This window comes from Triticum aestivum, chromosome 4B, assembly GCF_018294505.1.
Source record: "Triticum aestivum cultivar Chinese Spring chromosome 4B, IWGSC CS RefSeq v2.1, whole genome shotgun sequence".
NCBI classification, from domain to species: Eukaryota; Viridiplantae; Streptophyta; class Magnoliopsida; order Poales; family Poaceae; genus Triticum; species Triticum aestivum.
Genome location: NC_057804.1, coordinates 648,804,366 through 648,815,396, shown reverse-complemented (window position 1 = coordinate 648,815,396; position 11,031 = coordinate 648,804,366). Strand labels below are relative to the sequence as shown.

Genomic DNA, 11,031 nt, shown 5'->3' with positions numbered 1-11,031 from the left:
CCTTCTCCCTCTTTACCACATACTAGTACGAGAGATCAGACCATCCGACTTTTTAAGTTGGCCTCCCTCCACCTCCACTAGCAATGTGGTACTAAATTGTTGCACTCCTACAATGCATGAATGGGAGCTCCTATACGGCGCTTTATGCGCCGGAACCGATAAATGGTGCCGATTACCACACCTTGTGGGCTGGCCCAGGAACACTCACGAGATTTGTAGCGCGAAAAACCTCCAAAAAAATTGCTCCGACGAAGATTCAAGCTCGCACTGATTAATTATAGACCACAGTGCGTAACCACTCGAGCTACTATGAGCTAGTGAATGATAGCAGCGCAAAAAGTTTAAAACATAACCCTGCTATCTCTTGCACACACATTTCAGAAAAAAAACGTGATTTTTCGGAAAAAAATTTGAACAAAATTAAAAGAGAATATGAATTAGTAAAAGGTTCATGTATTAAAAAAACACAAAATAGAAAAAAGTTCATCGATTTTACAGAAAGTTCATAATTTTTTGAAAAAGTTCATTGATTCAGAAAAAAGTTCATCAATTGTTCATCAAATTGAAAAATGGTTCATCAATTTTCAAAAAAAAGTTCATCTATTTTCCAAAATAGTTCATGAATTTTCAAAAAAAGTTCATAGATTTTATGAAAAATCTCATTGAATTTAAAAACAAAGTTCATTGAAAAATGAAAAAAGTTCAAAAAGAAATATAAAAAGTTCATCAATTTGAAAAATCAAGTTCATAAAAAAGTTTATCAGTTTGAAAAATAAGTTCACAACATTTTTTTTCACCGATTTGAAAAACAAAGAAGAAGAAAGAAAGAAAAAAGGGAAGAAAATGTAGAAGTAATAAAAGAATGAGAAAGATGAACAATATAAGACGAGGTTGTGTGTCTGTGTGGTTAGTGCGTTGCGCCTCAGAACAGGAAGTCACCGGATCGACTTATCCCGCTAGCAATTTTTTGCGTTTTTTGAAACAGAAGAAACAAAACTACAGATAGATGGGCCAGCCCAGTTAGCGCGGTTGCAGGCGCTGGTTAGGAAAATTGCCTTTAACCGGCGCTGCAAGCACCGAATAGGGTCTGCCTGCATGAATGGCTCTTTGAGATTTTTTGCAATCATTAGGAATTTAAATGGGCCAAGCCGAATAATTCCAACAGTGTTTGCAAAATCTATCATAAAAAGTGTTTGGAAACAGAAGAAAAAAAATTACAGATAAATGGGCCAGCCCAGTTAGCGCGACTGCAGGCACTGGTTAGGAAAATTGCCTTTAACCGGCGCTGCAAGCGCCGAATAGGGTTTGCATGCATGAATGGCTATTTGAGATTTTTGGCAATTATCGTGTATTTAAATGGGCCAAGCCGAATAATTCCAACAGCATTTGCAAATCTATCATAAAAAAATGTACTTCAGTTTATTCAGATCATTCTTTAGATTTCTCTGCTCGAGCAGCTCTATTTCTGGATTCACATATGATTTGATGCATGCAAGTGTGTAAATTAAGAAATAGGTTCATATGGGATTTTTTTGTAAGTGGGATAAAATTTAAGTGACTACATTTTTGTTCTCTTTTATTTTTTTGGGACTATTGGGTTGAAGAATCAACTTAACATTTGGCTCGAACCGTAGAAACCCATTTTGGAAAATCCACACACAAATCTCCCGATAAAGCTGTGCTTTGTGAGACTCGGCCTACGTTCTTTCAGCTAGAGAGATAAAAAAATTTAGTTTCTCTTTCGTAACTACAATCCAAACAAGGATGATTTAGCATAGAAAGTTCTATGAATGGCTAACAGAGTACATCCTGCCATACACACGCATTTGCTTCTGGGCAGAGCAGTCTTTCTTTTTCTGCATGGATATAACCAAATAAGTAATAGGTATCATGTTTAAAAAATATTCACATGGTTACAATTACAACAGTTGTCACACAGAAACTTTAAAACAAATTGGCAAGAAACATGTCCATTTCATAATACCCCTCTGATGCCTTTTGCTTAAATCACATGTGTCGCCATGCATGTTTCTTGCCAGACTATGATTACTATGAGTGGCCAACAAGTAAATAAAATTAATTTAGAGATACTAGATCTTAGTACTGGCAGAATTCCTATTCTAAAACATAACACTAATAAAAGTATAGAAAGTTTCTCAACTAGTGTGGCGGAATAGAGGATTGTTGTTGAAACAATCACCACAATAACCGCAATAAAAGTTATAGCAGCAACTGGTGTAATCATGACATATAGAGCAATTATGAAAGCCACGACCAAGGATCCTAATGCATTCAAAGCCAAAAATATGGATAAATTATACTGTGTGTAGCGCATCAGCAACTCAACTGTAGGTGTTCCAGCGAATGAAAGACTTATGATGGCTACTGTTGAGCACAAAAATGCTAAAGCATTTGCCATCAAGAAGCCTTGAAACTGTTTTGTGCGAGCAAGAGCCGGTGTTCCTTCATCAGTTTTGTAACCCCCAGGCAATGCAAAAGTAGCACCAAATGCCATCGTTATAACAAGCACTATGCCAAAGCTAAGAAATTGGGTTGAATCTGATACTACTTTAGATCCTTTTTCCTCATTCGCTGCTTGTAATTTGGGATTATGTTCTTCTTCCACATCGTCATCCCGGCGACAAATATCACAAGTAGCATTGGCTGACATTAGTGCTTCTTGTATTAGAATTCGTGAATTCTACAAACAGGATAAAGCATTATTACTTTTCCTATTTTTTGCTCAAAGTCTATGAAATATGTTAGAACAAAGAGGAGGAAATATTACCAGAAAACAATATAGCCCTGTTGGAATTGAGCTAATTGAAACTTCCCGCGGAGTATGCTGCTTGTTGTTTAGTAAATTTAAATCTATGTGTTTGTTCACAAACAAACAAGCAAAAGTCCACAAATTCCCGGCCTCCACAGCTAGGTGTAGAGCAGAGTTGCCTTCATTGTCTTGTGTGTTCAAAATTGACGAGAACATAGGTGTCTGGCAGACGTACCAAACTATATCAAATCTCTTCTTCTTGACGGCAATATGAAGAAAAGTTCTTCCATCAGCATCGCGCAAACTGGCACAACCGGGATACCTTGTGACTAAAATAATGATGGCTGAAAGTCTATTTGACGATGCAGCGATATGTATGGGGAATGACCCTTTTTTATCTGGTTCATATGCTGAAAGTGCATCTGCTTCTAATAGTTGCCTGGTGAGCTCCAACGGAGGTTCTTCTATATTCAGAAGTGTTGTAATATCTTTTCCTTTCATAACTGGCACAGCATATATGGGAAGCATTCCATGTGGGTGACGTTCCAAAACTGATAGCGCAAAATGTAGAGGAGTGCTTCCATATTGATCTCTTTGTTTAGTAAGCTGCGTGTTCCATCCTATTAATAGTTCCACCATATCTGCAAGTTAGCCATGTTTGTGTTAAATAATACTATTGAGAAAATACCAAAACAGCAACAACATAGCCTTTTGTCCCAACATAGTGGAGAAAATGAAAGTACAAAACTACAACCGTTCAATGGATATGTACGGTAAGAGAGATTTCCATTATTGTGCAGTAGTTGGTGAAATTGATTTCTACTATTAATATGGATAACGTTTGTATTTGGTGAAACATGGTTGGATATTTAACGGCCAGATCATCCGTAGCCAAGGATGGATCTGGGACAGATGTAAATTTATCATAAATACTAGATTGGATTCAGAGAATTTGATATTAATTAGATACAAACTCAGGAGTCAGGACCATATATTGGGTGAAACTTCCCATCGTATATTGGTTGTATATAAAACTAATACATTTTAGCTTGGAAATGTATAGCAAAAATCTCACAAAATATATGAAGAAATAAGGGACAATTAAAATTTAAGCATTTGAACTAACCAAAGTATTTTTTTTGTCCTTTTAAATACAGAAAAATCATAAAAATTCAAGGATCCACCAAGTCGAATTTCTTGTTCTTTTTTATTTTCTATATCAAATACTGGGATAGGGGTGTTTGTATGCCTGTACCTTTTTGATATGCTTATGTATGGATTATATGTGCTATATCATTGTTATGTAATAATATATGAATGGTAGAACTTATGTACACTCATGTCCAATCTAGCTAATATATAATGCTAATAATATATGATGTTCAAACATAAAGCATGTACTCATGCACAACCAATATTCTTGCTATTAATCTATCATGTACGAACATATATTATGTACTCATTTACAATATTCATTTTTATGTTTGTTGAAATGTGAATTTGTTTTTTTATATGATTCCATCCAAGGAGAAAGTCTTAATTTACTAGATGGGGAACTTATAATGCATCCCTTCTTATAATTCACCCTGTGTACACCCTATATTATGGCATATCTTTTCTCGAATACAATAGCTGCGTATTTTGTATTAAGCTGAAAGATTTTCTGTATGGTTACAGCCGATATAAGGCATATTTTTTTTAGGCATGTAGATTAGGAATGATATGAATCTAAGAGAGAGAAGCTCAAATTACAATCCTATCAATATTTACATTATTGGGGAATACATTCAGGAAAATGGTTAGTGAGAGTAATAATTATTAATGTAGGTGATAATTTCATGGTTAACATTCTCAAACTGAGATATCCGAAATCAGCACAGAGTCACCCACAATTCGCCCATGTCATTGACCCATATCACGACACAAATCCACGAAATCAGCACCAGTACTGCATCGGTGACACCCCTTGCTTGCATTCCATGACGAGACCAAACCCTAACGGGAACCCTCGGCCTCCAACCTTGCCGCGCGCCTCGGATTGCAGCAAAATCTCCTAACTCAACTGCCACTCGAGACGTTAGATTGGCAGGCGGGCAGAGGAGGGAAGCAAGATGGAGCGGGAGTGAGGCGGCCAGCACAGACCTTGATGATGCGGTGGGGATAGGAGCCGAAGAGTTGCTGGGTATAGGGGTGAAAACGGGATGGGAAAATCCTGTCCCGTTCTGGCGCCTTTATCATTTTTATCCCGTTCCTTTTCGTATTTACGGTCTTCCGTTTTTTACAGTATGGGAATTTAGCTTTCCGCCCAACAATTTACATGGGCTGAAGCCGATCATCATAATGCGGTGGCTTGTCCGTCTATTTTTTTTGAGAATAGTCTATATATTTATCAAATGTGTTGGCTTCAACGCACACTAGGTACACGAGGTGGTACTAACCCCCAGACCTTCTGATTGAGCAGTCACGTTAGAGTTGGAGTTATGGGCCGTTTGTTACCTCTTTTCATTTTGTTGCCAATGCTGACGCGGAATATCGCCCAGCAGCCACAGGTTCTCGACCAGCAGCATAGCTTTCGGCATTTCTTTTTTTGCTTTTGCAATCTTTTTTTATATACTTGAAGTTTATGACATGTGGTGGGCTATGGTCTGAGGAGGCGACAATGAGCATCACACGTCATGACACCGAGTCATCACATAATGAATGTATTAGTGAATCGTTTGAGCAATTTTTGATATCTAATTTATTTGCACCTACCACTCAATTTGTTTCGCAAAAAAAAAAATTGTTGTACCAGGCGCCAGTTGTGCCATTTATCCATTTGTGAATCAAAGACCATAAACCCTAAAAATTACGCTTAAAACTACATTTCCTTAGTTTGCGACTACTGCTGTGACCGGTGGCCGTGCTCCAGCCATGGTGAATATCATGTTGACGCCCATTATATATGGAATCAAAATGCGAAGTCCACACACAAAAAAAGAAGATGGATGGATCGAAAATCATACACCTGTGATCGGCGCAGCAGAGGTTTCTAACGACCCGGCTGTCTCACACATTCTCTACTCACTCAGGGCCATTCAGTTGCAGCAGTAACGGCCCAGAACGCGGCCCATTCCGGCCAGATCGGCCGGGCCAGGTTTGAAGTCAGGCCGAGAATGGGCCGTTCGGTTTAGCCTGGGCTGGAAGGAAACCTGGCCCATTTCGATCATCCTATTGCCCGTGACCAGCCCGGAACAAAACTTACAAGGCAAAGGCGAGCAAGAGTGCAAGACTATGGTTAATGGGAGCTCCTGACCGGCGCCTTCTGCACCAGTTAGGACAACGGGTGCTCACGTACCTCCCATCATGGGCCGGCTCCGACGACGGATCAAGCTTCGACGACGACCCTCCGGCGGCCAACGCCTACACCAAAGGCCAAAGAAGCATCGCCGACCCTAATGGGAAAGGGGCGGCGAGGAAATGGTGATTTCCTCCGCCCTTTCTTCATTTAATTAAATTCTTAATCATTTGTTTAGTGTACTGTCTGATTGAAACTGCATCTTTTGGTTGTCCATCGATATTTTATGTTAGAATTATGCTTGAATTAATTAGATTTGGTGCTAGTTTGTTGATCTACTTTAGTTTATTTTAATATGTGCATGTGTTGCATGGATATGAGCGGTCGGATTTAAGATACACGGGTGGCGGACGCACCAAAATGAGGAATGCCCGCGGACGCGCAAGCGCATCCACGTGTGTTTGGGGGGCCGGATTTGATGTCTTCGACTGTACACTACTAGGAAAAGGGCTATAGATGGGATGGACAATAATGACGCGCTGTACATGTGGTGCGCCATTACTAAATACTAATGGCACATCACATCCCACGGTGCGCCATTAGTAAAAAAAAATTTAAATTTTTTCAAAACTAGTAATGGCGCACCGTGGAAGTGGTGCGCCATTACTAGTTGACATAGTAATGACGCACCACACCCACCGTACGCCATTAGTAGTTTTGAAAAAAAATGTTAGTAATGGCGCACTTGTGGACAGTGCGCCATTACTAGTTTTAACTAGTAATGGCGCACTGTCCACTAGTACGTCATTACTAAGTTTTTTTTTAAAAGAAAAATTCAAAGTTTTTTATATTTTTTTTCAAAACTAGTAATAGCGCACCGTGGGTGTGTTGCGCCATTACTAGTTTAACTACTAATGGCACACCATCCCCGGTGCACCATTACTAGTTTGCCCAGCTTCCACCGAATGCACCCCCCTCGGACCGCCTTTTCAGTTTTAAAAAAATAAAAATAATAATAATAATGTCAAGAGAATAAAAGAAAATAAGTTTCCCATGTGATATGTGGTGTTGGGAAAATTTACAAATATAAATTTTGACTTTATTTGCAAAATCTCTCTGAAAATTTGTAAAATGGGCATAACTTTTGCATACGAACTCGGATTAAAAAGTTTTATATATAAAAAATCATCTACTCGAAAAGTTACATCCGAATTTAACCGGGGAACCCCGTTAAACATTTTCAAAATCCCCAAAAACCTAACAGAAAAAAAGTTACGGGGCTTTCAAGATCTAGAGGCAAAAAATTCAAAAAAAAATTGATTTTGAATTGTTTTTAAAAAATGATACGTAATATGACCGGGAAGTTTGAAATATTTTTCAAAATTTCATCATAGTTATGACCATGAACAAAGTCCTAGACATCAACAAGGTATAATAGGATTGATATGCTAGATATATCAACAAGTGCTTGTGAAGTGAGTTGTTGCTGGGGTTGGATAGAACTTTGAAGTTAAGCGTGCTTGGGCTGGAGTAGTGTGAGGATGGGTGACTTTTTGGGAAGTTTGACCACGGAGTGCGATTTGACCTGAGTATAAGCATATTGACCCGAGATTAAGCCATAGTGACCTAAGATTAAGAAAAAAACGAATAAAAAATAGATGTGGCGCACTTCTATGTGGTGCGCCATTTGTAGGCCTTTTCCTAGTAGTGGTAGATGCTCTAACATCTCAAACTCAATTATAATTAGATCAAGAGCAAATATGTCACTTGGGTCGGGCTGGTTCAGCAAATAGGTGCCAAGCGCCTAGGGACAGGAGTTGACTCGGTAGAGTGGAGCTTGACAACTTCGAGGAAATTCACGGTGAAGTCCCTTTATAACAAGCTAACTGAAGGGCCAACGCTTGATATAGCTAAGGAGCTGTGGAAGGCAGGCCTGCCCCTAAAGATTTAAATCTTCATGTGGCAAATGCTTAGAAATAGGCTGCCTACTTCGGATAACGTGGCCAAACGTAACGGCCCGGCTGATGGTACCTGCACGGTATGCGGCCTAGGTGAAGATGCTAACCACGTATTTTTTAGATGTCACCTGGCCAGGTTCGCGTGGAGTGCTGTCCGGGAAGCCTTCCACACGAACTGGAACCCTGCCTCGGGGAATGACTTAATTTCCATTCTCAAGTCCACAAAAGGGACTACTAGCAGAATCGCTTGGCGTTGCGTAGGGGCGCTGCTCTGGGCTATTTGGACGACGCGCAATAAAATAACGATCAAAAAAGTTTTCCCTAGCCATCCTGTAGATGTGATCTTCAAATGCCATCTATTTCTGCAGATGTGGACTCCACTGGGGAAGGAGCGCGATGCTGAACGTATGTCTGAGGCCATGACGCGCATCAAGACTATCCAGGCGGCGGCAAGACAAGATCCGCCGAGTCGGTGAAGCTTTTGGAGTTCTTTTGTGGAAATTTATGTTAGCTAGGTCTTTTGCGCTGGTTGGTTTGGCCGGCTGTAATATTGCCTTCGCGATGAACCTTATGTTCCGTTTCATGCCGGTTGTGGACCTGAACGTTCTCTATTGAGTTCGCTAAGTTGTAACCGTTTGAACCTGGTGCCTTGTGGGCTTTATTAATTTAAAGCCGGACGTTTCTAGCGTCTCCGTTCCAAAAAAAAGAGCAAATATGTCACGTGCAATTTAGATCCATACGAGCACTCTGTCATAGTGTACTGTATGTATGTGTAGCAAGCCGCGCAATTTCATACTCCCTCCGTTCCAATATCTAGTGCGCATAGATTCTAGTTCAGATACCAATGTATGTGCTGGCACTAGAATTTGGACGAGAAAGCCCCCAGCCCCTTGCACGGTTTGGAGTACTACTTGAGAGTTGGAGTACTACTTGGTCTCGTGAGTAGAGAAGAAAATGGCGGCATGGCTAGGCCTTGCCGGCGGTGAGCCCTCGCGACTTGATCTTGCTGGACGCGGAGACGCCCGCCCGCCGTTACTCAGGCGACTCCTCCTCCAGCGCCGTCGCTCGTCGGACGGCTCCTCCCCTATTCTTCCTCCTCCTCTCCCCCTCACACTCCTTCATCAGGAGGGATTAGCAGGCCCAGCACAGCCACCCCATTACCACCTCCTCCGCGAGCCCCATGGCATTAGGAAGGTCTGCTTGACGGTCACGCCGGCAGCCACATCCGTGACTTCCCGCTACCCGCGTCCACTGCCGCGGAAGCCAAAAAATACTGTAGATGCTCCACATGTCGCCGACGCTCGCGTGCGCGTGCTCGCGCTGGAGCTCCAGCGGCTGGGGAACCTGCTTTGCACCGCCGTCCATCGCGTGTGTGCGTCAAGTGCGCGCTGGAGCTCGCCCTCCGCGTTACGTACTACGGCCGAGACGGCGCCCCATTCTCCTTGCTCCTGCGGTGGTGGAGGCGGCGAGGCAAGGAAACAGTGAGGCCAGGCGACGGTCGCTGACGCGGAAACGCCAGTCATGGATGCGGAGACTCAGGGCGGGACGCCGGCCATGGATACTGGAACACGGAGACGACATTGCGGGAGCAGGGGATAGGCGAGGAAGGTGATGCGCAAGGGAATGATAAGGGATATTTTGGTCAAGAGTGGGGTAAAGAAGCAAACACGCACTACAATATGGAATTTTGCCAAAAAAGTTATGCGCATTACATTTCGGAATGGAGGGAGGATCATGTACGTACCTTTATTCCGAAGAACCGCAGCATGCAAAACATTTTGTCCCCCAGGTCCAGAATAGGACAACTGGTTGTCTCTCTCGTACAGCTTCTGCGCCATGCCGTACCGGCACAGCGAGACGGCGAGGAACAGCGGCGAGGCGGCGTTGACAAGATGGTGACGGGCCAGGCACGGGTCCGCTGTCATCAGCACGTCCACCGCGCTGGCGTGGTCTCCGCGGATCGCCTCGTGCAACGCCGTCTCCCCGACCCCGTTCTGCGTCCTCAGGATCGTCTCCACCCTGCTCGTCCCGTCCGCTCTCGCCAGCTCGATGAGGAGGGAGAGCATCTGGGAGTTGCCCGCCCTGGCGGCGCGGTGCAGCGGCGTGCTCCCCCCCCTGTTGCGCGCGCCCAGGAGGTGCCCGGCCTTGCCGTAGATCACCTTGGCGCTCTCCAGGTACCTGTCGCCGTCCCCGGAGGCTGCTACTGCGTGGAGCGCAGAGTCGCCGTCCGGGGTGACGCCTTGCAGGATTGCGGAGCTCACTGTAGCGTGGCGGTCGATGTTGACGACGATGGCGGCGGCGGTGGCTGGAGATGCAGCTTGATCGTCTTCCCCGCCAAGAAGGCGCCTCAGGTGCTTGTGATCGCCGTTGTTTACCGCCATGAGAAGCTCGGGATCCATGGCGGTGTGTGTAGCTGCGTTTTCAACGGCAGCCAGGCTGCTTATATACACAGACCACCGAAAGCATGTGTGCACGAGTATTTCGTATCTTGGGTTGCTCTAACTTCAAGTAAGGAATTATTATAATATATTAATGGTGCAGATAATTTACTGCAGTATCGTCACTGTTATCTTTTGGCGTTGCAATCAAAGACAAGCAATACCTTATTTGCATCACGCAACACGCAAGGAATGCGCGTTAGAATAATTATTCCACCCAAGTGTCAAGTGTGCACGAGTTGGACTTGTTATTGCTGCATAAAATTTACTGTAGTAGCACATTACTATTTTTGGTTGCATATGCAATGGTATACCTTTTATTTGCATCAGGCAACACACAAGGAACGGGCCATAGCCGTTTCCTATAGGATCTGTCTTTTGAGTCAGGTGATTGGGATTTTTTTCCCGGCAAGGGTGTCTAGGATGGGTTTTGCTAGACGTACGGAGCTTTACTAAGGGGCTGTTCGGAGGCCCTCCGCTCCGCGCCCCCGCTCCCGGAGCGGACGGAGCTGCCGCTAGAAAATTCGGAGCGGCCGAAACGGTACTCCCCAGCTTCGTATATTTTGAGGAGCTGGTGGATCCCCGAAC

At 43.3% G+C, this 11,031-nt stretch overlaps 1 pseudogene; it reads right to left on the bottom strand.

The window, feature by feature from the left end:
- Positions 1-2,007: 2,007 nt before the first annotated feature.
- Positions 2,008-10,404, bottom strand: LOC123090350 (protein ACCELERATED CELL DEATH 6-like; annotated as a pseudogene).
- Positions 10,405-11,031: the final 627 nt, after the last annotated feature.